The sequence below is a fragment of the Balaenoptera acutorostrata genome, chromosome 11, assembly GCF_949987535.1.
Source record: "Balaenoptera acutorostrata chromosome 11, mBalAcu1.1, whole genome shotgun sequence".
Classification (NCBI taxonomy): Eukaryota; Metazoa; Chordata; class Mammalia; order Artiodactyla; family Balaenopteridae; genus Balaenoptera; species Balaenoptera acutorostrata.
In genome coordinates, this window is record NC_080074.1 from 43,654,535 (window position 1) to 43,679,140 (window position 24,606).

Consider the following 24,606-nt stretch of genomic DNA (forward strand, 5'->3'; position numbering starts at 1 on the left):
ACGCCCAAGGAAAAGCTAGGCTTTGAACTCGTTCTGCCTGATTCCAGCCTTTATGCTCATAAGCGTGTCTGATGCTGTCTACATTCTTGGTAAAGGATGTCCTGTGCTCCTTTGGTGGCTGGTGCCGGTCCAGTGACCATAAAGTGACAGGTTAGCTCTGGGTCAGCAAGGAGACAGGGACATCACCCGGCCAGTTCTTTTACTAGGGTGTAGGAAACTTACATTTTCCTTCAAATGTTTTTGTACAGGGTTAAAGAAAAGTTATCAATATAAATAGGTTATAGAAGAGAATACTTTAGTATTTTAGTATCAGTTGGTTAATCAGCAAGTATCTCAATATCACACTCTGTTCTTAAAGTTGTATAAGGTGCACAGGGCTGGAGCGGTGTTTCTTTTTTTTTTTAATTTATTAAATTTATTTATTTTTGGCTGCGTTAGGACTTCGGTGCTGCGTGCAGGCTTTCTCTAGTTGCGGCGAGCAGGGGCTGCTCTTCGTTGCGTTGCGTGGGCTTCTCATTGCGGTGGCTCCTCTTGTTGCGGAGCATGCGCTCTAGGCACGCGGGCTCAGTAGTAGTGGCCCGCGGGCTCTAGAGTGCAGGCTCAGTAGTTGTGGTGCACAGGCTTAGTTGCTCCGCAGCATGTGGGATTTTCCTGGACCAGGGCTTGAACCCGTGTCCCCAGCATTGGCAGGCGGATTCTTAACCACTGCGCCACCAGGGAAGTCCTGGAACGGTGTTTCAATGGCATGTCTAGGCCCTTGACAAAGAACTTACAAGCTCCACAAGGCGACGTCAGACTATTAAGGGTCCAGAGGCGTGTATTTAAGTTCTAAGTGCTTTAATTCTGAATGTTAAGGATGCTTGGGGAAGCGGATGGTTTGTGTGGGTCTTTAATGTGCTCTTTTGAAGAACATAGAACTGCCGTGTCTTAGAGAATTGAAAGTATTTAGAAAGCAGAAGGAAATGAGGCACTGAAGAGAAAAGCTGTTGTTGTTATTTATTACATGCTGATTGCAACCGCAGTGGTGACAAAGGTATAAAAGGAGTGGACTGCTGGAAACATCAGGGTGGGTTTTACTTCATATAACAATGAGTGCCGAATCAGTTCAGTATCTTCATGTCAATATCAGGCAGCTGCATGGAGTGCATCATATTCAGTTTTATGTGTTGTCTGCAACATGTTTGAGTTTAAATTCTTAGATAGGAATGTCTAGTGTGTTAACCCATTGCATTATCGTGAACTGATTTTACTACATGACACTTCTGACAAAAAATGTGGGTTTTGGGATTTCCCTGGTGGCGCAGTGGTTAAGAATCCGCCTGCCAGTGCAGGGAACACAGGTTTGAGCCCTGGTCTGGGAAGATCCCATATGCCGTGGAGTAACTAAGCCCATGAGCCACAACTACTGAAGCCTGTGTGCCTAGAGCCCGTGTTCCACAAGAGAAGCCACCGGGATGAGAAGCCCCTGCGATGAGAAGCCCGTGCACCTCAACGAAGAGTAGCCCCTGCTTGCCACAACTAGAGAAAGCCCGCGCGCAGCAACGAAGACCCAGTGCAGCCAATAAATAAATAAATAAACAAATGAATAAATAAATAAATAATAATTTAAAATGTGGGGTTTTTTTTTTTCCTCACATCAACCAGTTCTCTACTCTCTGGATACTAACTGGGTGTTTTACAATTCATTTCATTTCTGACACTAATTACCCAGAGTTAGCACAGACCCCACAGGTTAAGGGCTCAGTCCCACAAGACTGTTCCCATTTCAGGTGCCAATCTCAAGTCTCAGACCTCCCGTACTGCTGACCAACTGGTGATAAATTGGAGGTTCCTGTAACCCCCTCCTCAGGTTTGATAATTTGCTGTAATGTCTCACAGAACTCAGGGAAATACTTTACTTACTATTACCAGTTTATTGTCAGGGAGACAAATGAACAGCTAGAGGAAGAGGTGTATAGGGTGAGGTCTGAAAGAATCCAGATCACAGGAGCGTCTGTCCCTGTGGAGTTGGTGTGTAGCACCCACCTGGCACATGGGAGTATTCGCCAACTCAGAAGCACCCTAAGCCCTGTCATTTAGGAGGTTTTACGGAGGTTCCACTATGTAGGCATGATGATTAAATAATTGGCCATTGGTGAGTGAATTCAATCTCCAGCTCCTCTTCCCTCCCCAGAGATCTGGGGGTGAGACTGAAAGTTCAAGCTTCTAATCAAAACTTGGTCTTTCTGGTAACCCTTCCCCACCCCTCAGCCAAGAGTCATCTCATTAGTATACTAAAGGTACTCTTATTATTCAGGGAATTCCTAAGGTTTTAGGAACTCTGTGTCAGGAACCAGGAACAGAGACCAAATATTCTAACAGAAGATACTTGTATCAGCCCCCATCACTCAGGAAATTCCAAGGGTTTTAAAAGCTCTGTGTCAGGAACTTGGGAAAAAAGACCAAATATATATTTCTTATTATATCACAATATCACAATTATCAAGCCACGTGACTAAATTTTCTTAAACAAAACACAATTATAGATTATAGTTATTATCTGGGGAAAGGTCAGGCAGGCCTCTGCTTATTCAGCAGAGTCATGTAAGTCTGTGGCAGCTTCCTTACTAGTCGAGGTGGCAAATAAGGGGTCTCAGGAATCTCTTAGTGAGGCTCTACTCAGACAGATTCTTTTCTCATAAGTGTGCTCCTACTGCATTTTATGCATAGCTGTTTCTTATCCTCTAAGCGAGCAATCCAAGAGACAAGGTAAAAGTTTCGATACCTTTTGTGACCTCACCTTAGAAGTCATGCAGCATCTCTTCCATGGTATTATAGTGGTCAAGGCAGCTAAAGGTCTGCATAGGTTCAAGAATAAGGAAAATACACCTCTTGATGGAGAATGTTAATATCACATTTTAAGAAGAGCATGTAGGACAGAATATATGTCCACGTGGCCATATTTAGAAAATGCAATCTGCTCCAATATGGAAAGCATGTAAACACATAAAGTGTTCACAAACATTAGCTATTATTAATATCGCTAAATAAATGTGTTCATAAGAGTGAATCAATGTATCTTCCTTTGGCTAGAGCTTCATAATGTAGTTAAAGAATTATTTACTTGTGAATTTTCAGTTTGAGCTTGTCTTGTTTATGTCTACCTACTACCTGCATGGATCCTTGAAATTGAAGAGTTTTTAAATTTTACTTTTATTTTGAAATCATTTCAAACTTAACAGAAGTTTTAAAAATACTACAATGAACTAACTCTCTAAACCCATCTGGATTTACCTGTTTTAACACTTTTGCCTCATTTACTTTTACTTGCTTTCTCTGTCTCGGTGTGTGGTGTGTGTGTGTGTGTGTGTGTGTGTGTGTCTACCTTTATTTCTCTACTATTTTAGAGTTACTTTCAGACATCATACCCCTTTATCCCTTATAGACTCATAGTACCATCATCAAATTCAGGTAATTTAACATTGATACAACACTATTATTTAATATACTATTAAACCATATTCAAATTTCAACGATTGTCCTAATAATGCTTTTATAGCAGTTTATTTTCTCTCTGAACCAGGATCCAATCCAGGATCTCAGATTGCATTTTAATCTCCTTCAATTGAAGCAATTCCTCAGCTTTGTCTTTTATGACATTGCATTTTTGAAGTACACAGGCCAGATGTTTGGGTAGAAAGCTCCTTCCATCCTATTTACTTGAATGAACGGATTCTTATTTTTGTTAAATGAATTGTAATCCAGTACTGTCAATTCATTCATTTTGAAGCTCAGATTGTCCCAGATTTGGCCAGTGGGTGCCCTTAAGCTGGCTCCTGAGTCTTCGACATATCTCCTATATTAGATTGTTTGGGCTGCCATAAAAAAATACTACAGACTAGATGGCTTAAAGAACAGACACTTATTTCTCACAGTTCTGGAGGCTGGGAAGTCCAGGATCAAGGTGCTGGCCAATTTGGTTCCTGGTGAGAGTTTCTTCTTGGCTTGCAGATGACCGCCTTCTCTCTGGATCCTCACATGGTGGAGAGAGAGGTGTAATGTCTCCTCCTCTTCTTATAAGGTCACCAGCCCTATTGGATGAGGGTTCCATCTTCATGACTTCATTTATCCTCATAGGCCCTATCTCCAAATACAGTTACGTTGGGGGTTTGGGCTTCAACCTACGATTTTTGAGGGGACACAAACATTCAGTCCATAACGTCTCCCATCATTTTTTTGAGTACTTCCTTACTTTTTAGTATAGCAAGATATTCTAAACCCTTCTTGTATTTCTTTGCTTCAGCCCTCCTTCCTCTAAGCTCTGGTTCCTTTTAGCAAGGAATTGTACTTAGAAACAAGATCTGCAAGGCAGCATTTGTGTAGGTCATCTAATGTTGAGGCTATTCAGGCAAAAACTAATTAAATAGTGAATCTGTGAAAGGGTTAGAAAACCTTCCTTGAATTAGAAAGTGTAAAGACATTTGGGCACTTCTTGACCCTTGTCTAAAATGTTCTATGTACAATATTACTTTTACATTCAATCAATTGCAAAGCAGTAGTATGAGAGCCATATGCCTAGGCTTCATGAAGTGAGGATCTATTGAACACTGAGTCAGGAGAGTAGAAATTGAGAGCTAGTAAGAGGTCTGGATGCCAGAAGAAGGTACAGCACTTGTGGGGCACCCACTTTTCAGAAAACTGGTCAGAACCAGCAGACAAATAGCCTTGTTTTGAAATAGTGACTGTTTGTACCATCTGGACTTAACCAATCATAAAGCTCAGTTGACACTCCAAGGCTATTATGGTCTTAGAGATGATTTGTAGTTTTTGATTTAAGCTCCATTTCAGAGATCCAGCTTCTCTGTGTAGGATCAGATTTCCCTGCCTTGCACTGAACTTGGCTAATCTTTGTCCATCCTAAATCTTTGTTACTTATCCTTGTTGATTATTTAGGACAAGAGACATAGTCAGGGAAGGAGGAGCCCTGGCCCTGGTACTCAGTAATTATACATCTTTTGATGACTAACTGACTTACTGTGTAAACCTAAGTCCCTTCTCCTTTCCAGTCCTCAGTTTCCTTATGTGTAGAATGAGAGACTGAGGCTAAATTATCTCTAAGTTCTTTTCTGGCTTTCAAGTTCTCTGAAACCTTCCCTGCCTAAAATCTTTAAAGTGTGAATTAAACTCGCAGATCAAGATAAATTACTAGAGGAGCTGGGTGCATTACAGAATTAAATTCTTCAGAGCCCCAGCAAGCCTGCTTTTTGGAGCGTGCTTTCTTTTTACAGCTGTGAAGAGAGGAATCAGCACACTAGTTATAACTTCATATGACTAATGGTTACCATGGCGACCACTAAATATTCCTTCTAGACCTTGCATCTGCACAGCTCACTGAAGCAGAGGAAATAAACGTTGCCGCTTTGAAAAATGATAAAAATAATCTGAACCAGCGACAGGCTTAGAAGGAAAGGAGAGATCTCACATCTGAAGGTCAAGCCATTTCATCTCATTATCTCTCAGGCCTTTGTTTAATTTCACAAGGCATTTGATGCCAACTGAATGGATACGTCACAGGCCTGAGGGATTTAGCATGAGGCTTCTGAAGCACTTGACTAATTTTTAAAGAAGCTTCTGGGGTTCTGACAATATTTGCTAGGTTAGTGTGATGACCCCTATGTTGAAATGCTGAAAGTGAACATCAGGACACTAGGAGAGGACCCCTGGGCTTCTGGTAGTTCTTGATATCAGGTCATCTTAGTGGTTTAAGGAGAGAGCGACTAGAAGACTGGCCAAGGTCAGACCACACTCAGAGAGCAGGAACATGGGCAAGAGAACTGGGCCTCATGAAGCCTGCAAATCAGACAAGGAGAACGGATGACAGGTTGACATCACCTTGGTAAAACGTGGGCAGTCAGCAGGAAGACTAATGCTGTGGTGCAGCCCAGGAGCGTCACCCAGGAAACGTAAATGAGTGGATTAGTGGAGAGGGGGTGGGGTCTGTGCAAAACTGGAGAGCACATGGCCTGTCTCAAGAGGTCAGCCTATTGTTGCCATGGGAGATTGCAGATCCAGAGCTCCCATTTTTCAAGAGAGGCTATAAATCTGGATTTTTAAAAATATGAAATTTCTTAATTATTTCATGTTGACATGGTATGGGCTGCCATTTTGAATTCTCTGAAATTACAGTTCCATTTTTTTTTTTTAAAGACACCAATTGTACTTGAACATTTGTTACTTTTTAAAAATTACTTAATTTATTTTTGGCTGTGTTGGGTCTTCATTTCTGTGCAAGGGCTTTCTCTAGTTGTGGCAGGCGGGGGCCACTCTTCATCGCGGTGCGTGGGCCTCTCACTGTCGCGGCCTCTCTTGTTGCAGAGCACAGGCTCCAGACGCGCAGGCTCAGTAGTTGTGGCTCACGGGCCCAGTTGCTCCACGGTGTGTGGGATCTTCCCAGACCAGGGCTCGAACCCGTGTCCCCTGCATTAGCAGGCAGATTCTCAACCACTGCGCCACCAGGGAAGCCCCCTACAGTTCCATTTTGAAAATGAAAACAGGAAATGCCAGAGAAGTGGGATTCTGTATAATGACCTGTACAATGACCATGAGACCAGGAACACTCCAAATCCAATCAAGTTGAACTGGGTCCATAATGTCAGGGAGGCACAACTGTGTGTGATGGTTTTGGAAGAAGTTGGCATTTCAGTAACTACATTGTGCTTGGTTTGGAGAAAGAATATGTCAATAGATAGAAGATGATCTGCATGGCAGGTTTAAGAGGGGTCCAGAATGACACACATTGCAGTCTGTCTCCATCACCAGAGGCTGGGAATACCTTTCCAAGTGGCTAGTCAGTCTTCCTGAAGCCGTCTCCCACAGCTCCCCTCCCCCCACTATTTTCACCTGAATTCCAATAGACACACTAGCACCAGGAACCCAGCCTTGAGCCAGTCCTATGCTTTAGGCTACTCTGGGGTCTGCACATAAGTCATAAACACCTGACTAGGGTGGGGAGAGAGGGGACAGAGAGAGCAAGTGGACAGTGTCTGACAGAGGAGAGTAGCCAACGTATGTAGAATTGCCCACTATCCTATCCACTCCGTTACCCCACTGGGGACTAGTCTGGTTATTGCCTAATAAAACTTAGCGCCTGGGCTTCAGTAGGGAGCAGCGGATCACTTTACCCTTTGGAAAAGCATAATTACTTACCAGCTTACAGAATTGTTATAGGAAAATCTGAAAATTGGGGAAAAAAAGGAAGAATAACTTATATCATGAAATAGAGATGAAGAAACAGTTCACAGAAAAAAAGTGAGACCAGCCAGCAAAATGTCGTCTTGTGGGAAATTACTTTGATGTATGGTAGCCTCCAAGTACCATTCCAGACAAGTCATTACAGAAGTTATGGAACAGAAAGGCTTATAGACTGAATTAATATTCTGGAATCATGTAGCTCATTGAATCAATTTAAAACACAGAGTGAGAAACAATTGGAAGAAACAGCATACTCAGGGCAGGTGCATGTGGGCAGAAGGACCACACTCTCTGAATCCTGTGCTACACAGTGTTCATACGTCCTGACTCATGTGGCCTTCCTTCATATGTCCTGACTCATGTGGCCTTGCTTCATATGTCCTGACTCATGTGACCTTCCTTCATATGTCCTGACTCATGTGGCCTTCCTTCCTGGCCACGTGGATATGAGGCCCAGAGTTGAAAGGAAGAAAGAGGGTTCAGACAGCTGGAAGATGCTTGGAACCAGCACAGATTTCCTCTCTGGGAGAGATACAAGGGCAGGTATACTGAACACAGCTGCAGCTCCCTTATTAACCTGATGAGGTTAACTTGTATATTTGGTGTACGTTTGCTAGGCAGAGGATATGTGGGCCAAAATGGGGTCATAATGGGCATCACCAATGTGTGGATAACTTAGGGATGGCATAGCCATCAATCTGGAAATGACATTTTTACCTTACTAATACTTAAGGTTTACTTGTGTAGCTTTTGAGCCTTCGACACTGGTGGTGGTGGTGGGCATCCTCCTCAAGTTTTGGAGACCCCTAACCCTTTACCAGACAGAGAATGACAGCTCCCTTTAAGAGCTAAACCAGCGCTGTTTTCATGGGGATATTTAGGTCTGTGAATGCCCCAAACCTGCAGACAAGAGAGTAAGTGTACGCAGTAAGATGAGTGGAGGACAGAAGTCCAGAGAGAAGATCAACATCTAAAGGGCAGATGGAGAAAGGGGAGCACGTGAAGGGGATGGAGCTTGAAGGACCAGGAGGTGATGCTGTCCCAGAAGCCAGGGTGCTACATAAATCCCGCTGAAGTTAAAGGGGCCAGTCGTGAACTAAAGATGAGAATGTCTCAGTGAGCGCACCCATCTAGGAGGGGGAGGGGAGAGAGCCAAAGCGAGGGAGCTCCTGCCGGGCAGGATGGAAGATAAAGGAGAGAGACTGCCTAATCCGGAGTGCTTCGTCCTGCACAGGGGGAAGAGTGCTGATGGTGTCAGGAAATCAAAGTGCCATCTTGGGTCCCCCTCTTTGAAATCACATCACTCCACAGTGGGGTTTATAGCACCCCACTACCTGCCCCTTTCTTTCATTCCACACTTCCGAAGGGTTTGCCTATGTGCACGTTCTTTTTCAGATGTCTAATTCTGACTCAGAAAATTGCTGGTTTCAACTCTTTTGCCAGATGGCTGAGGAAAGAGCAATTGACTGTTAGTGCTAAATGCCTGTGTCAGAACCCAAAGCAGCCGATTCCAATTAACATAAAAAGCAGAACAGAGCTCCTAAAGTGCAAGTGTAAAACGATGGGATGATAAAACCTCATCCTGGCTGAGAAAAGAAAACACGCAGCATCCTCTCTCCTCTCAGATGCTGGCCACACTGCTGGGTTGAGAGGCGGATGTGTTCACGAATGAGAGGGGACTGCAGATCAGTACCCCTAGAACAGCCCCCTTGGTTCCTTTCTGTTTAGCAGGATGGGAGTGGTCCTCAAAGTCACAGGTCAGAAATCTTTGTTTGGGTGGATGGAGTACAACATTGTTGTTTTCAACACAACTTCCTGTTTCCTCAAATGAGACTTATTTCATAGAAGTGAGTGGTACTGATCTTTTAAGTGGATGATATAGATAAAGAGCTCTTGATTTTTCACATTTAGAGAGGCCAAAATAAAAATAAAATAAAAAGATCTAAATTGAGATATTTTGTTCCCATCTCATTTCCATCTACCCTATTTCTTTCTGCCCTTAAGAAGTAGTCATTTTAGGGATTTCCCTGGCAGTCCAGTGGTTAGGACTCTGAGCTCTCACTGCCAAGGGCCCGGGGTTCGATCCCTGGTTGGGAAACTAAGATCCCACATGCTGCGCGGCACGGCCAAAAAAAAAAAAAAAAAAAAAAAAAATTAGTCATTTAAATTATTCTCTTGCTTATTCTTCCAATATTTCTTTATGCATATGCAAGCACACGTGAATTTATGTATGTGTGTTTATATGTGTATATATGTACATTTTAATTTCCTTTTTCTCCCCATAAAAGATGGCATATTATATAAATTATATTATGTCTTGTTTTTTTGTTACTGAATAATATATTTGGAGATCTTTCCATATTAATACACAGAGAGCTTCTTCATTTTTTTTTTTTTTTTTTTTTTTTTACTTCTATATCGTATTACACTGTATGGCTGGCTGTACCATAGTTCATTTAACCAGTCACCTGTTTTTGGACACATGGATTGTTTCTAGTTTTTTGCTATAACAAACAGTTCTCAGTGGATGGTCTTGTACATAGATCCTGTGATATATGTATGAGAGGAATCATAGGAGAGATTCCCAGAAGCAGCATTTTAGTTCAGATGCATCTGTAATTTTGGTAGATGTTGCCAGATGGCCTTCCATGGAGCTTGACCATTTTGCATTCCATCTGGTACAGTATGAGAACGCCCGTTCCCTGCAACTTAAGTAACTGAGTGTTGCCAAATTTCTGCTTTTGTTAGTTTGTTTTTGTTTAGTAGGTAATGAAATGGTAGCTCAGGGTAGTTTTCATTTGTATTTCTCTTATTATTCTTTCTTCAGGGAATAGAATATTCTTATTTTACTTTGTTTTCACTATTGCTCAGAGAAGGATTTTGACATGATGATGCAGGGGAAAAAATCTTTCCAGGTGCTCCACTCTTTGGCTGTAAGGACTTCATAAGACTCTGGGCTCTTTGCCATGTCCTTGTGTGTTAGTTAATTACTTCACATTTCCTTTTAGTGGTTAGTAATCATAATGGTAACCAACATTTTTTGAGTACTTACTATACACCAGGCATGATCCTAAGCACTTGATGTATTAACTCATTTACTCTCCAAAACAAACAAAAAAACAGCTTTATGCAGGAGGGTTGCTATAATCTTTGTATTCAGATGTGGAAACTGAGGTACTGAAAGGTTAGTAACTTGCCTAAGGTCACAAAGGCAGTCTGTCCGAGGGTAAACAACTGTCCCATTTTTCCTGGGAGCATCTCGATTTTAGCACTGAAAGTCCCATGTCTTTAGAAACCCCTCATTCCTGGTACAGTTGGTCACCCTGGTCTAGCCCCAGAGTCTTTGCTTGTCACTGTTAGGCCCCTCTGAAGATCAAAGGGCCTGCCTGCTTGTAAGCAGAGGAATGGGGGCGGTGATGTTCCTATAGCAGCATGTGTGAGACTTAATTTGCAGGTTCTTAGTTTTATTCAATTAGCCTGATGCCAAGGGAGTAGGAAAAAAGAGAGTAGGGCCACTTCCTCTAATCAGGTAGCAGCATAATGGCCATAAGGAGAGGGCAGTTAATGCAACTACTGTCATGAGAAAGCCATGTGGAGATCTAGTACAAAAAATAATAATTGTCTTGCCACGGTGGTAAGTGAAAAATGTTCATGTGTTATCTCAGTTACTCATTGGAGTAGCCCTGTGAGATGGGTACTAATATCATACCCATTTTACAGAGGAGAGGTTAAGAAACTTCCTGAAGGAAGGTTGATTGACACTCAAGTCTGCCTGCAAAGCCCATGGTTTCAAGCATTATATTTTACCTAAATATAAGCACATATTTGATTTCTGACTGGACCCTTAATGCCTGTCAGCAGGAAAGACTCTCAGACGAGGAAAGTCTGAATCTTTGGGCTGCTGCAAGAGATGTTGGTTTGTGCTTGAATAGAGTAGCTCAGCAGCTAAGCGATTCAAAATGTCTGTGAGGGTTTCCAACAGCTCTGGGGAATATCTGAGAGAAGAAGGCCTCATGTAAACATGCTGATGCTGTGAAGAACAGCCAGAAAGTGTCTGCTCTCTTTCTGCTACCTGGAGCCAGGTGGGACTGAGCACGTCTCACTTCATCTCTGTGGATTTAGGCACCTTCAGTACACAGTGAAGATAACTGTTTCTTACTTGCTTCAAAGATAATCTTTTGAAGACCCTTCTAGTTCTAAGATTCATGACTATCCATATAGCCCTGATTTCGCAAGCTGCATTATCCTTGAGGAAAATCAAGGCCTCATTATAGAAAAGTCTATGCCAAGTGCATTGTGTATATAAATTGGTATAATTCTAGAATGAATTTGGTTAGGGTCCTGTGGTAGACAGAATTTCTACAATGGTCTCCCAAAGGTGCCCTGTTCTCATCCCGAGAACCCATGAATGTGATAAGATTTCTCTGATTATGTTATGTTATATTGCACAGTTGGTCTTAAAATAAGGAGATTGTCCCGGATTATCTGCTAGGCCCACTGTAATCTCATGAGCCCTTAAAAGCAAAGAGCTTTCTTTGGCTGGTAGCAGATGAGGCCAAAGTAGGAGACAGGGTGGTGGGAGAGATTTGAAGCACAAGAGGGCATTGGGACACAGCATTGTTGGCTTTGAGGATGGAAGGATACTTGTGCCAAGGAATGTGGGCAGCCTTTAGGAGCTGAGAACAGCTTCCGGCCGACAGCTGGTAAGGGAGTGGGGACTTCAGTCCTACAAGTGCGAGGAAATGAATTCAGCCAATAGCCTGAATAAGGAAGTGAATTCTTCCCTAGAGCCAACAGATAACCTCCCAGCCTGAACACACCTTGATTTCAGTTTCTTGAGACCCTAATCAGAGAACCAGTGAAGCTCAACTTGGATTTGTAACCTGCAGAATTGTGAGATAATAAATGGATGTTGTTTTAAGTTGCTAATTTTGTGGTCTTTTGTTAGATCAACAGATAACCAATATATGTCCCAATCCTTATTTCCTAGAATCCTCATTTTCTCCCTGATACCCCTGTAAACTAGAACCCAGCATGACCTGGGCTTACTTATGGGGTGTTCCACTTATGTGCTATCTTAACACCTGATCATGCCACATTGTATTGTCTTTGGCTGTTTATTATTTGTCTCTTCTATTGGGTTATAAAGTCATTAAGGGGAACAGTGTGTCTTGGTCATTGTTGAAAATTCAGTACATATCTGAGGGCCTGATATATAGTAGTTCTGAACCAACACTTGAATGAAAATGAGATATTACTTCATGCCCAGCATGGTAGTTAGGTAACAGTTTCCATGGATACTTTTTTGGTATGTGGATTATATCAGAGACTTTTAATTATTTTTCTAAAAAAAAATCTCATAATCAGAAACATTGCCATCAAGGAAAACCATTGGTTGAAATGTAAAAGAGCAAGTATAAGCTCTGACTACCTCTAGCAAGTAGAGAATTTACGGTATATTGATCAATTAATATTTTCTTCAAAGCGCTATAGGTTCATGAAGCACAATAACAGCACCCATTAAATACTAAAAACCAACCTGCAGTGCTAGGATAGCTATATAATTTTTCAGGAGCAGCCATTCTTAACCAATTTTTATGTCTTCAATGCAGTGAATTCAGTTATTATATTTTCTGGTTCCCAGTAACCAAAAATTTTTTTTTTTAATTTTTTTTTTTTTTTTTTTTTTTTATGGCTGTGTTGGGTCTTCGTTTTTGTGCGAGGGCTTTCTCCAGTTGTGGCAAGCGGGGGCCACTCTTCATCGCGATGCGCGGGCCTCTCACTATCGTGGCCTCTCTTGTTGCGGAGCACAGGCTCCAGACGTGCAGGCTCAGTAATTGTGGCTCACGGGCCTAGTTGCTCCGCGGCATGTGGGATCTTCCCAGACCAGGGCTCGAACCCGTGTCCCCTGCATTGGCAGTCAGATTCTCAACCACTGCGCCACCAGGGAAGCCCCCCAAAATTTTTTGACTCCATTTTTTAGTTTCAAAAAAGTTTTAAATGTGTCTGTTGGATGAAGGGAGAATATAGGACTTATGAGAAATCCAGATAGTTTTTGTTGGCCTAGTGTTGATGGGAAGACATGGGGACAGAGTTGAAGCAATAGAAGTGGAGTCCTAAATGACATGAGACTAAGATTAGAACTGGAATCATTGTTGTGAAGAGTCAAAATTATACCAGATGCTGGAGTTGAAAGAGTGAGTAGAAACGGGAAAGAAATATCAAGGTCAATAGCTAAAAATAGAACAGGGCTAAGGCTCTGAATGGCAGATCGGTGCTTGCTGTGTATTACAAGGGTGAGTATTCTGTCTGTCTGGACATATAAAGTATATTAGTTATGTCCTTAGGAAGTTCAAGTCCTAAACATGTATTAGCTGGTCCTAAAGCACTCTGTGTGTGTGTGTGTGTATGGAGAGTGAAAGACAAGCAATTCATGGAAAGGTGTCCATATAAGATGGAGCTGAGTGGGAAGTTGTTTTTGAATGAAAAAACAAATTGTATATGTATACAAGTTGATTTCTTCTTCTTATAGTGAGTTTTACTGCTTTTATCTAAACACAATACTCTTTACAAATTTGGTGGCTAGGAGAAGGAATCTTTTTGGTATGAAGTGTTATTTTTGCTGTGAAAAAAAGGTCTTTGGTAAAATTAGCTATGTAACCCTTGGGCCCAATTCATGAAAATGTATACACCAGCCACATAGCTCTCTCTAGCTGTTATGCCATCTCCAGTACCTGCTCAGTTAGTGATTCAGAGTATTCTATTACCCCAGTAGTATTCTACACTGCTTCAGAGCTGATGTTGGAAGTTTTTTGAGGTTATCTCTGTAAATAATAATGTCCCCATACTGTAGGCTTCACCTCAATGTGTGTTACATCTCGTTGGAAAATTTACTGACATTATGCAACTTTCTTCTCTCCCTTTGGGTTTCTTCCAACACTAACTCTGGCCCATTTCTCTCTTAAAATGTTTTAAGCTGGAAGGAGCTGAGTTTAGTTTTAACTGCTGAAATTGGTGCCTTGGTGGGTAAACTTCACCAATATTATTGATCAGATGAAATGGTTTTGTAGACCTCAAAAGAATTTAAGTTGAATTAGGAGCCAGTAGCTTGAGAGTTTTAGCTGGAACTTTGAAATTTCTTAGGTCCTAGGAATAGGCTTAGGGAGCCAAATATTGGTTCTTTTCTCTGTGGGTGCAGGGTTTATTTTTTATTTGGGCAAAAAGTTGTTCTTCTGTCTTTCGAATTCATGCTGTTGTGCTTTGATTATAGTAAGAGCTTCACTGCCATTAATTATTGATGGAGGTGATGATGGCTATGTAATCTCATGAGACCAGGTGGCCTTAACAGGTTTTAAGCTTGGTTCCTCATTCCTACTCAATCCAGCATGACTTTCTCCTGGTATTTTCCATGTTATCAAGGTCTTGGATCATTAAAGAGAAATGCAAATTAAAAAAAAAACTCACCAGAAATTGTAAAATATCTTAATTCATAAAGTAACTATTTTGTGTGAGCCTGGGGCACCATACTTTATTTGATCAGACACTTTCATTGGAAACAAATCTGTCAGATAAAATTAGTATTTTCATGGTTGGTAACTGAAAGAATTGCTAGGCAATCTTAATACCTTGCTTTGGGTTATTATCTACTGTAATATGTAAAATTTAACCACTTCAATGTCTGATCTAAAGGGGCATACTCAAGGAGTATCATTCATTTCCTCTTTCTTTCATTTACTTATTTAGCCAAATATTTATTGAGTATTCACCATTTGCCAGATACTGTGTTAGATGCTGAAAATATATCAGTAAAGAAAACAAACTCTCATAGCAATTACATTTTAATCAGAAAGACAGACAGTAATTAAATAAAGCAAGAGATAAGTACTATCAAGATAAAAAGAAACTACTGTGGAGGAGAGGGGTTAGTCATTAAAGCAATGTGAATTCCTAAGAAGACAGGTAATAATATATCTACAATAATCATAATAAAACAAGGCACATGATGGACCTCGAGTCTGTCATACAGAGTGAAGTAAGTCAGAAAGAGAAAAACAAATACCATATGCTAACACATATATATGGAATCTAAAAAAAAAAGGTTCTGAAGAACCTAGGGGCAGGACAGGAATAAAGATGCAGACATAGAGAATGGACTTGAGGACACGGGGAGAGGGAAGGGTAAGCTGGGACCAAGTGAGAGAGTGGTATGGACATATATACACTACCGAATGTAAAATAGATAGCTAGTGGGAAGCAGCCGCATAGCACAGGGAGATCAGCTTGGTGCTTTGTGACCACCTAGAGGGGTGGGATAGGGAGGGCGGGAGGGAGACGCAAGAGGGAGGAGATATGGGGATATATGTATATGTATAGCTGATTCACTTTGTTATACAGCAGAAACTAACATGCCATTGTAAAGCAATTATACTCCAATAAAGATGTTAAAAAAAAAATGAAAAACAAGGCACAGTAGTATAGCATATAGCTACTGATCATCTGGGTAATTGCTGTTTAGTACAATGACTTTCTTTTTCCTTGAGCTTTTGATTTCTATTTTTATTTATTTTTTTTAGGTCTCCTATTTTATAAAACATTAAGGTGAGGGGGCGGGGAGACACAGTTGCAGAACTTTTATCTTAGAGTTGATCCAATCTAATTTCCTTCACTCCGTAGGTGATGAAATTGAGGCTCAGAGAAGTTACCTGACTTACTCTGGGTTTCACAGCTAGTTACAGCTAATTATACGTAGCTCATCCCTGTGGATTTCCAGTGAGTGGTGCACCTCTGGGTTTTTAATTTATAAAACCCCAGACCTGAACTTTGATGGTCTCACACATGATTAACCCTGAGATATCCCAAGTTCTCCAGGCTCCAGGAATTTCCTTTTATTTAATACCTAATAACAACGTACAAGCCCCCTTTCCACTCCCAAATTAGCAACAAGTCTAGCCTTTAATGGGCTCTCATGTGCCTCCTCTCTGTCTGGCTTAGTGTTCTAGGTTTTTCTGTGGGTGGACTCTGGAAGTTTCATGACTGCTTCTCCAGGCTGCTGGGAATTTCCTCAGTGTGGACACAGTTCATTTTCTAAGCCCTTCTAAGACCAGGCTATCTAGTTTACAAAATTTTACCAATGGTTTGGGGATGACAGAAGAGAATTACTCTGCAAAAAAAGAAAAGGAACTTGAATGCTAGCTATGACTAGAGTTCATTGGTCAAGCCACTCAGAAGAGGTCCCTTATTGTTGTCTTAATCTTTCAACCTTCCTCTAAGCCCATCCCTGCCACCATATTGCAGGGACCAGTTTAACACACCACGGCCTTTGACAATGTCCCTCCTTCCTGGAGTCCAGGCCATTAGGTCTTCATTGGCTCTAGAGAGTTAAAAAAAAGTCCTTTCTTCTCCCAGAGAGGCTCTGCAGTCCACATTGATGACAACCTTTGACAAAATCATACAGAGCAGTTTAGTCTTCATGGTCTCATGTTTTCCATTCCAGACTTGAAGTTGGGCTTTCTTTTCACATAATCAAAATGCTCTAAGTAAGAATTTTTTCCAAGACAAAAGAGAACCCCTCCCCCACCCACTATGAATAATGCCTCCACTTCCAGCTAAATTTAAAAAATATAAAACCAAACAGAAAAAACCTGTTTGCAGCTTTGAAATAACTATCTCACATAACAGCCAGCCATCAAAATTTCAGTCTTACTGGCTCAAGTTTCTGAACAGCTCCTTATATAACCTGTAGAAATTCTCCACTTCTTCTTGGCTGGTTGCCTTCCATCACCATCTTCAAAACTTATTTGAAAACCCAACCTTTTTTGGAAACCTGGTTAGCCTCAAGTCCTTCTAATTAACACTTTATTCTTAGCACTTATGTGTGCAGTTTGTGTGATGCCATTTTGCCATATTTCATCATTTGTACATGTGTATTCTCCTCCCAATTAGAAGGAACACAAACACTTTAAAGACAGTTACTTTGTTTTAAGAACCCCTCACTCCCTGTTTGACAACAATGCCTATTTAGTACTCAACAAAATAACGTAACATAGTCTTGTCAGACTGAAGTCTATTGTTTACCCCCCAAACACTGCCAAAGGCCTTAGACTTACTGCATTGCTCTATTTTGAAAATGTCTTTCATTTCACCTTCCTTCTGAATTTGTCCCTAGTTCAGTTGCCACTGCTTGTCATATGGATTTGGGCATGCCATCCAGTGAAATTCCCATTCGAGAGCATTGCTTAATCTCATTTGACATGAGAGAGTTTAATCTTTAAATTTCATACTATGATTTTCTATTGCATAACCCAATGGGAAAATAGTATGCTGAGATGCCAGAGACTGAACTGAAGCCAGGGTGTCACATTGGCACTGCTTTTTCTATGCAGGAGGATGCTGGTGATATACCTGGGCAGAAGGAACCGTAATCAGAGCTTGAAAAGGCGGTGGAGGGGAGTATATGTGTGAAGGGAACACATCTACTGATAGATCTTCTTGAGAGCAGGAAATGAGGTAAGGAAGGGAAGTTGAGAAGCCTGGGCCACTACACCTCAGACCCAACTGTGTCCTGAAAATACCCAACATGCGAGGAGGAGATATAGAGATGGGGTCAAGGAGGGAGGACTAAATTTTGCAGGTCCACACTGAGGTGTAGAAGTAGCTGAACTCAGTGTCTGTGTTATTTAAAATTTTTAGGTCAATAAAATAAAATGGAAACATATCTAATAAATGTCATTACCCACCCCTGTGCCTAGCCCCACCCCATCTTCTTTTAATGTTTAGTACCATGTGAAAATTTAGGGAACTTTGATTTTCCAGTGTTTGAATGCAAAAATATGCTAAAAAATGCTATTTGATAGTTTGGTTACTTGCTTATTCTAATTATGTTTTTCTTATAAGAAGGAAGTATATCTCCGACTAGAAATAAACAACATTAATTCATGATAGAAATCTAAGACCTACACATCTGCAATGGTTTTAATATTATGCAAAACTACTTCTCTGGGTGTCAAAACATGTACTATACATATCTGATGGAATTGACATATAGCTAACAGAATCCAGAGGGGATCTATTTAGAGCCAAATATCTTAGGTTCCAACCCCACCTCTACTCTTAATTAGCTTGGTGATCTGAGCAAGTTGCTTGGCCTCTTCAAGTCTCGTTTCCCCTGTTAAATGAGACTGGTGATAATAGTATTTATCTTATAGGGGTGTTGAGAGTTTAAAATGAGTCAATATGTATAAAGTTCATAGAAGAATGCCTGGTACACAGTGCCAAATAATTGTTCACTATTATTATGATTATACTCCCATGGTCTACTTTTGCAGTGAGTTCATGCTTAAGGTGCTTGGAGGTGAAGATTTCATTGTTAATCAACTTTACAAATATTGAAAGTTGACTTTTCTTTTTTCTTCTGAAGAATATGTGTGTATGTGACATATATATGCATACGTATATATGTATTTGTGTATATGTATATGGTGATCTTTAAGTGTGTGCTTGTTTATTTCCATAATACTCAATAATGGATTAAAATTTTTTTTATTGTAATTCTGAAAATAATCTACTCATGGGGCAAGTTCTTTCTCATCTTAACCACCAGGGATAGAATGTAATTCAAAGGCGGGAGCAATTTCAGTGAAGGTGTGAGCCCACAGAGTTTCCTTTATATTAGGGCCAAAGGAACAGTTTAATTTTCTCTTTGTTATATTTCAAGTGCATCTCAAGCTGTACTGGGAATATCACTGTAAAATAAAGAGGCTCTTGCAATTCAGCACCTCCTACACACAGCTAATTAAATAGAATGCGAGACAAGGAGCAGACAAGAATCAAGCTCGTAAATATTACACCTTTTTATTAATAATATACAAACGATCTTAATTAAACCCGCGTTTTCCATGAGTAACAATCTCACACACAGTTTGTTCCCTTGTCCAAGGGGTGGAAGTGTCCTGGAGTTTTAATATGAGGAGACTGCTTCCTGGCTTAACAGACTTCCCTACTCTCTGTTTTGCAGTCTTTCAGAAAAAGTGTAGCTTTTCCCAGTTTCTAGGATCCAAGTGACTAAATGAAAGACCTGCTTTTCCTCTGAGCTCTAGATGAGCCTGGGATCCTCGAGATAAGCCTTGCCAATTAAAAAAGATTTCAAACCAAACCCATATAGTCCACAGAGGTCTCAGTTAGGTCTCTTTATATTGTTTATTCTCACTGACACCTTCATTGTACTTACTCAGATTTGTGATTATATATTTTCCTGTGATTATTTTTAAAAAGTCTGTTTCCCTCTCTAGATACAAGCTCCTGAGATCAGGGACTCTGTGTATCGTGTTCATGTTCCATTTCCAGTGCTAAGCTCCCCTCTGATCTCTTGTTGGTTCTTTGTGATTTGGTGTGTGTGTGTATGTGTGTTAGGGGGAGGCGAAAGCCAGGGATTTTATAACTGCTTCTTCTTTTTCTAGCTGTAAAATAATTTACACACAATACGATTTACACTTTGAAGTGTATACTTTCATGTGTTTTGACAAATATATGGAGTCATGTAATTTTTTACCATAATCAAGATGAAAAACAGTTACATCATTCCTTAAAGTTCCCTCCTTCCCCTTTGCCGTCAATCCCCTACTTTGCTTTCATCTCCAGCTCCTGGCAACCACCAATTTGTTTTCTGTTCCTCTAGTGTTGCCTTTTCTAGAATATCATATAAATGGCCTCAAACAGTGGGTAGTCTTTTGTGTCTGGCTTCTTTCATTTAGCATAATGCTTTTGAAATCCATCCATGTTGTTTTGTCTGTTAGTAATTTGTTGCTTTTTAAAACTGAGAAGAAAGAGAGTAGATTCTTAATAATTATTTATTGAATATATAAAAAGGAATACAGACCTAGAAGAACATCTACTAATGGATTAATTGAGAAAATGTAAACATCTTTATCCATAAGTACTTGCTGATTGCCTGGATAATATGTTAATTATCTTTTCATGGTAATTGTAGATTTGAATACCAGATCTTGTTTTTATCTTCAGATTTTTTAATGGAGTAGTTTTCCAGGATAATTGGAATATTTAAGCACCATCTCTAGTGGAAAGGAAGTCATTTTTTGTTTCTGTGATACCTAGGAGCTAGCATCTGGATACTGTCCCATGAAGTCTTCAGTGGAGACCCTGCAATAAGTTTGAGGGAGGCTGGTATTTTCAGCATAGATTATCCCCATTGGGAGAGTAGGCATTGTACTTTTCAAGTAAAAATTTCACCTTTCAGCTAAAAAGGTGTGAAAATTATCTTATTTGTATGTTTAAAAGGAGAATTTAAAATATATTACTTGCCCAACCTTAGAAAAATAAAAATTAATATTGGATACTTCCTGAAAATTTTATCTTGGATCCTTGGAGAGTACTTTCCCCAGTGCTTACTTGGACCATGACAAGGAGAACTTTGATATTTTGAAGAGTGCTAACATTAAGTCATTGAGATGAAAGGAAAATCAGGTCTGTCTTTTCTTCTTTTTCTTTCTTTCTTTTTTTCTTTTAAAATTTATTTTGGCTGCACTGGGTCTTCACTGCGGCGCGCGGGCTTAATCGCAGCATGTGGGATCTTAGTTCCCCGACCAGGGATCAAACCCGGGCCCCCAGCATTGGGAGCGCAGAGTCTTAACCACTGGACCACCAGGGAAGTCCCAGGTCTGTCTTTTCTAATGACATAAAAGATCAAGGAGAGGCAAAATGTAGAAGGAAAGAAGACTAGATTAAGAATGAGATGTGGAATCTATATATTAACCAAGTGATTTAACCACTTGTGACAGTGCTATTCTCTGGTAAAATTGGGATAAGTAGTTAAATCCTGCCTATCTCTCAGGTTGCTGTTTTTAAAAATTTTCAAATGTTACTACAAATGCAATTAGCAACTACATTCTCTTTGGATTGGCTGTTCTTTTCCTAGAGACAGTCCTGTATGATATTTGAACACGTTGCCCTCTCCTCTAACACAGCAGTGGAGATCACTGTGGGGAAAACTCTTTCTTCATTCACTCCTTTGCATAAATGTCTCCATCAGCACACAGGAATCTTGTTATTTAAAAAAAAAAAAAAAAACCCTTAGGTTTTAATTCAAAAAGGATATATGGCAATATACAAGATAGTTTGTAGAATTCTCTACATTTGCTATGGAAAATTACTAAATGCACAGCAATTTCCCTAGTATCTTTCTTATTTATTTACTATGTTGCAGGCACTAAGAGTATGACATGTATTATCTCATTTAACCTTCACAACAGTTCTCTAAGGTAGGTAAAGTATTGGCCATATTTCATAGATGAGGAAACCGGGACTTACGTTTTATTGTTGGTTTTCTGTCTGGTTGTTCTAGTTTTAGCTGGTTTTCATGGCTACCATTATTGTGAAGCTATTGATTTTCAAAGCTACTCCAGAGCTGTGGAAGGTGGAATGGGAATAGGGCAAGTTAAAACTCCACAAAGCTAGCTATTCTTATCAAGATTCAGCTATTCTGTTGTTGTTGTTGTTGAATAAATGCTCTCTTCAGACTGTTGTAAACCTTTGGCTAATTTCCAGAGTTCTAAAAAAAAATGACTTTGATAAAGTTTTTCCATGTTCTCATTAGAACAGATTTTTGGGGTTCTTACTTCACCATTCCCACTGATGTCCTAGGGAGTGATAGTTTTTTAGCATGGGAGGTGATAGCTAATCTGAGCCATTTCTTTAAAAAACGTTTCACAAATATTGCAATACATTATAAATATATAAATACCTTGTGAATAAGGCTGAATTGATCAAAATATGGTGAGGACCATCTCCATCAGAATCACCTGGAAATTTATTAAGGATGCAAATTACTGAACTGCCTCAGTCCTATTAAATCAGCTTCTCTAGAGAAAGAACCCTGATCCTATATTTTTCAAAAACTCCCAGGTGACTAATGTTGGAAGTTGTTCACAAACTCCCAACTAAAACTGAAAAATCACTTCCATATGGTATTCTACAATTGACATAATTCAGTGCTTACGTACTAGATATTGGGTTGTAGGATTAATTTTGAACATCTTAAAATTCAGCAATAGGAATTTTGGTAGATAATCACTTTCCTTTGGGTTTACATTTATCAATGATATTTCAGCATTGCCTCCACATAAGTATATCATGAAAATGTCTAAGAGTTGGGTTATTAAGCACCTGCCATCTGCTAGGGGTTCAGGGCTTTCACTATATCATTTAATTCTCAAAGATCTGACTTTTTATCCTTATTTTAAAGGTGAAGAATCTCTTCAGGGTCATATGGCTAACAAAATGGAAGAATTGGGATTTAAAGAAAGTATCCCTGACCCTAAATTCCATGCTTTTTCTGCTTTACTTTCTTGGTTCTCTTAAGCTACAACTCTATTAGACATTTCTCACTTGAGTGTAATGATTATTTTGCCAATAGATTCACAACCTTATTCATTTTAGTTCTTTTTTAAAAACTTCAGGACATTGGATGTCTTTCTTATCTCATTAATGCAATCCAACATGTCTCTGTCTGAAAGTTATGGAATAATTGGCAAATAAAGTGACTTGTTTGGCGCAGACATGAAACGTGGTATGCATGAGCAAGGAGGTAAGATGATTTGAAACCTCTGTGTGGGCTGAGGGCTGAGTTTCACAGCGGCTCTAAAATGAAGGTGAAAGAAAGGAATTGAGGCCCTTAAGCAAACCAAATCAAATTAGTTCAAAGAAAAGGAAATGACTTTACAGATTAATAGAGATGAGCTGGCCTGTACATGCTGAACACCCTCATATTTTTCAATGACTGTATGTTATTTTCTCAAGGCTGTGGGCAATGGGTGTATATTTAAAAAGAGGATTTCAGAAGAACAAGTTTTTCTCAATGAGCTGGTCAGCATTTTCTGATGTCATTGTATTCTTTCTCAGAATTCTGGATTTGGTTCATTATGTGTCAAAAAAGAGAGAACATGGCACAGAGGGGTGTCCTGTAGCCCCAGACGAGACCTAGAAAATTGGCTGACCTGACTTTTAGAGCTGGCAGCTTATTTTTGATCTCACTCCATCTGTGTCTGTGCAGAATTCCTTAGGTCATTTATACAGCATAGAGGACTCAAGAGAAATCCAGCTTGTGCTGAATTAATTTTGTGTTCTGAATTTTATCAGATTGGTTCATGTACGGGTATATATTTCTTAGTAGATGTTAATTTTTAGATAACTAGACTCAGATCTCTTTGAAAACAGGGACTGTTTCTCATTCAGCCTTGTACTATCAAAATCTAACACAGAGCTCTCACACTTAGTAGGCACTCAGGATGTTTGAGGAATGAATAAAAAGTTGGAATCAGTGAGATGCAGATTAGTAGATTATATTTGTCTCATCTGTTCTCAACATACTGCTTCATTTGAAAGTAGATTAAAATATAGATAATAATTCAGTAAGTATAAGGGTAAAGAATAACAATAAAACAAAAATCCACGTACCCGTCTAGTGTAAGAAAAGGAATGTTGTAATTAACTTTGAAGCCTCTTGAGTCTCCAAACTTTCTCCTTCACTGTGTACCCCACCTCCAGGGGTGGTGACGACTGTCCTAAACTTTGAGTGTATCCTCATGGTTGCTTTTATATTAGAAATAAGTGTGCCTGTTGTCATTATTAAAACATGGCTCTTTCTTTGTGGAGAGGATAAGATTAATTTTTGTTTAAAGCAACAGTAATCCTTATCGATAGGCTAAAAGTCCGTAAGGGGTGACATGTAAAGCCTCATCCGCTCAAAATACATTCAAATCTTAATAAGAGTTTTCATAGCCTTCCCTCACAGGAGTAAATAACATGGGAATTTCAGGTTCCTTAGTGGGGTGAATGAAGGAGAGATTTTTGGCAGGGGCTGTTCCTAGTGTCCCTGTGTATTCCCACTGGACCGCACATGCTGCTGTTGTTAATAAGACTCTTCAGCGGCTGGTGACGTGTTGCCTCTGAGAAGTGTGGACCTGCGGTGTGGAGAAACGTGGTCACGATTCCTGTTATTTAAATGTCTGCTCCTTGTGGCTTCATTGATTGTGACAGCAGCTTTACCACCTTGTAGATTTAAAAGGCATGAGCCGTGTTAAATGCCAGGCTTGATAAATCAAAGCTGTTTTCCCACAGAAGAAGATGAAAGAAGTGATTTATAGTTTATTCACAGTGAAGAGTTTGTGTGAGATCACAAGAGAAAAAGTTCTCTCTTATAAGAACCTGATTGACTTCTTTGGGGACTCTCCAGAAGAAGGAAGATTTGCTCTTGTTTTTCTTTCCTATGGGGCTGGATTTCCTACTTTTTCATGGCTTTTTTTTTTTTCTGAAGAGGCCAAGTTTTTTTCTTTGCTCATCAAGGGGGGGAACTAAGGTAATCTT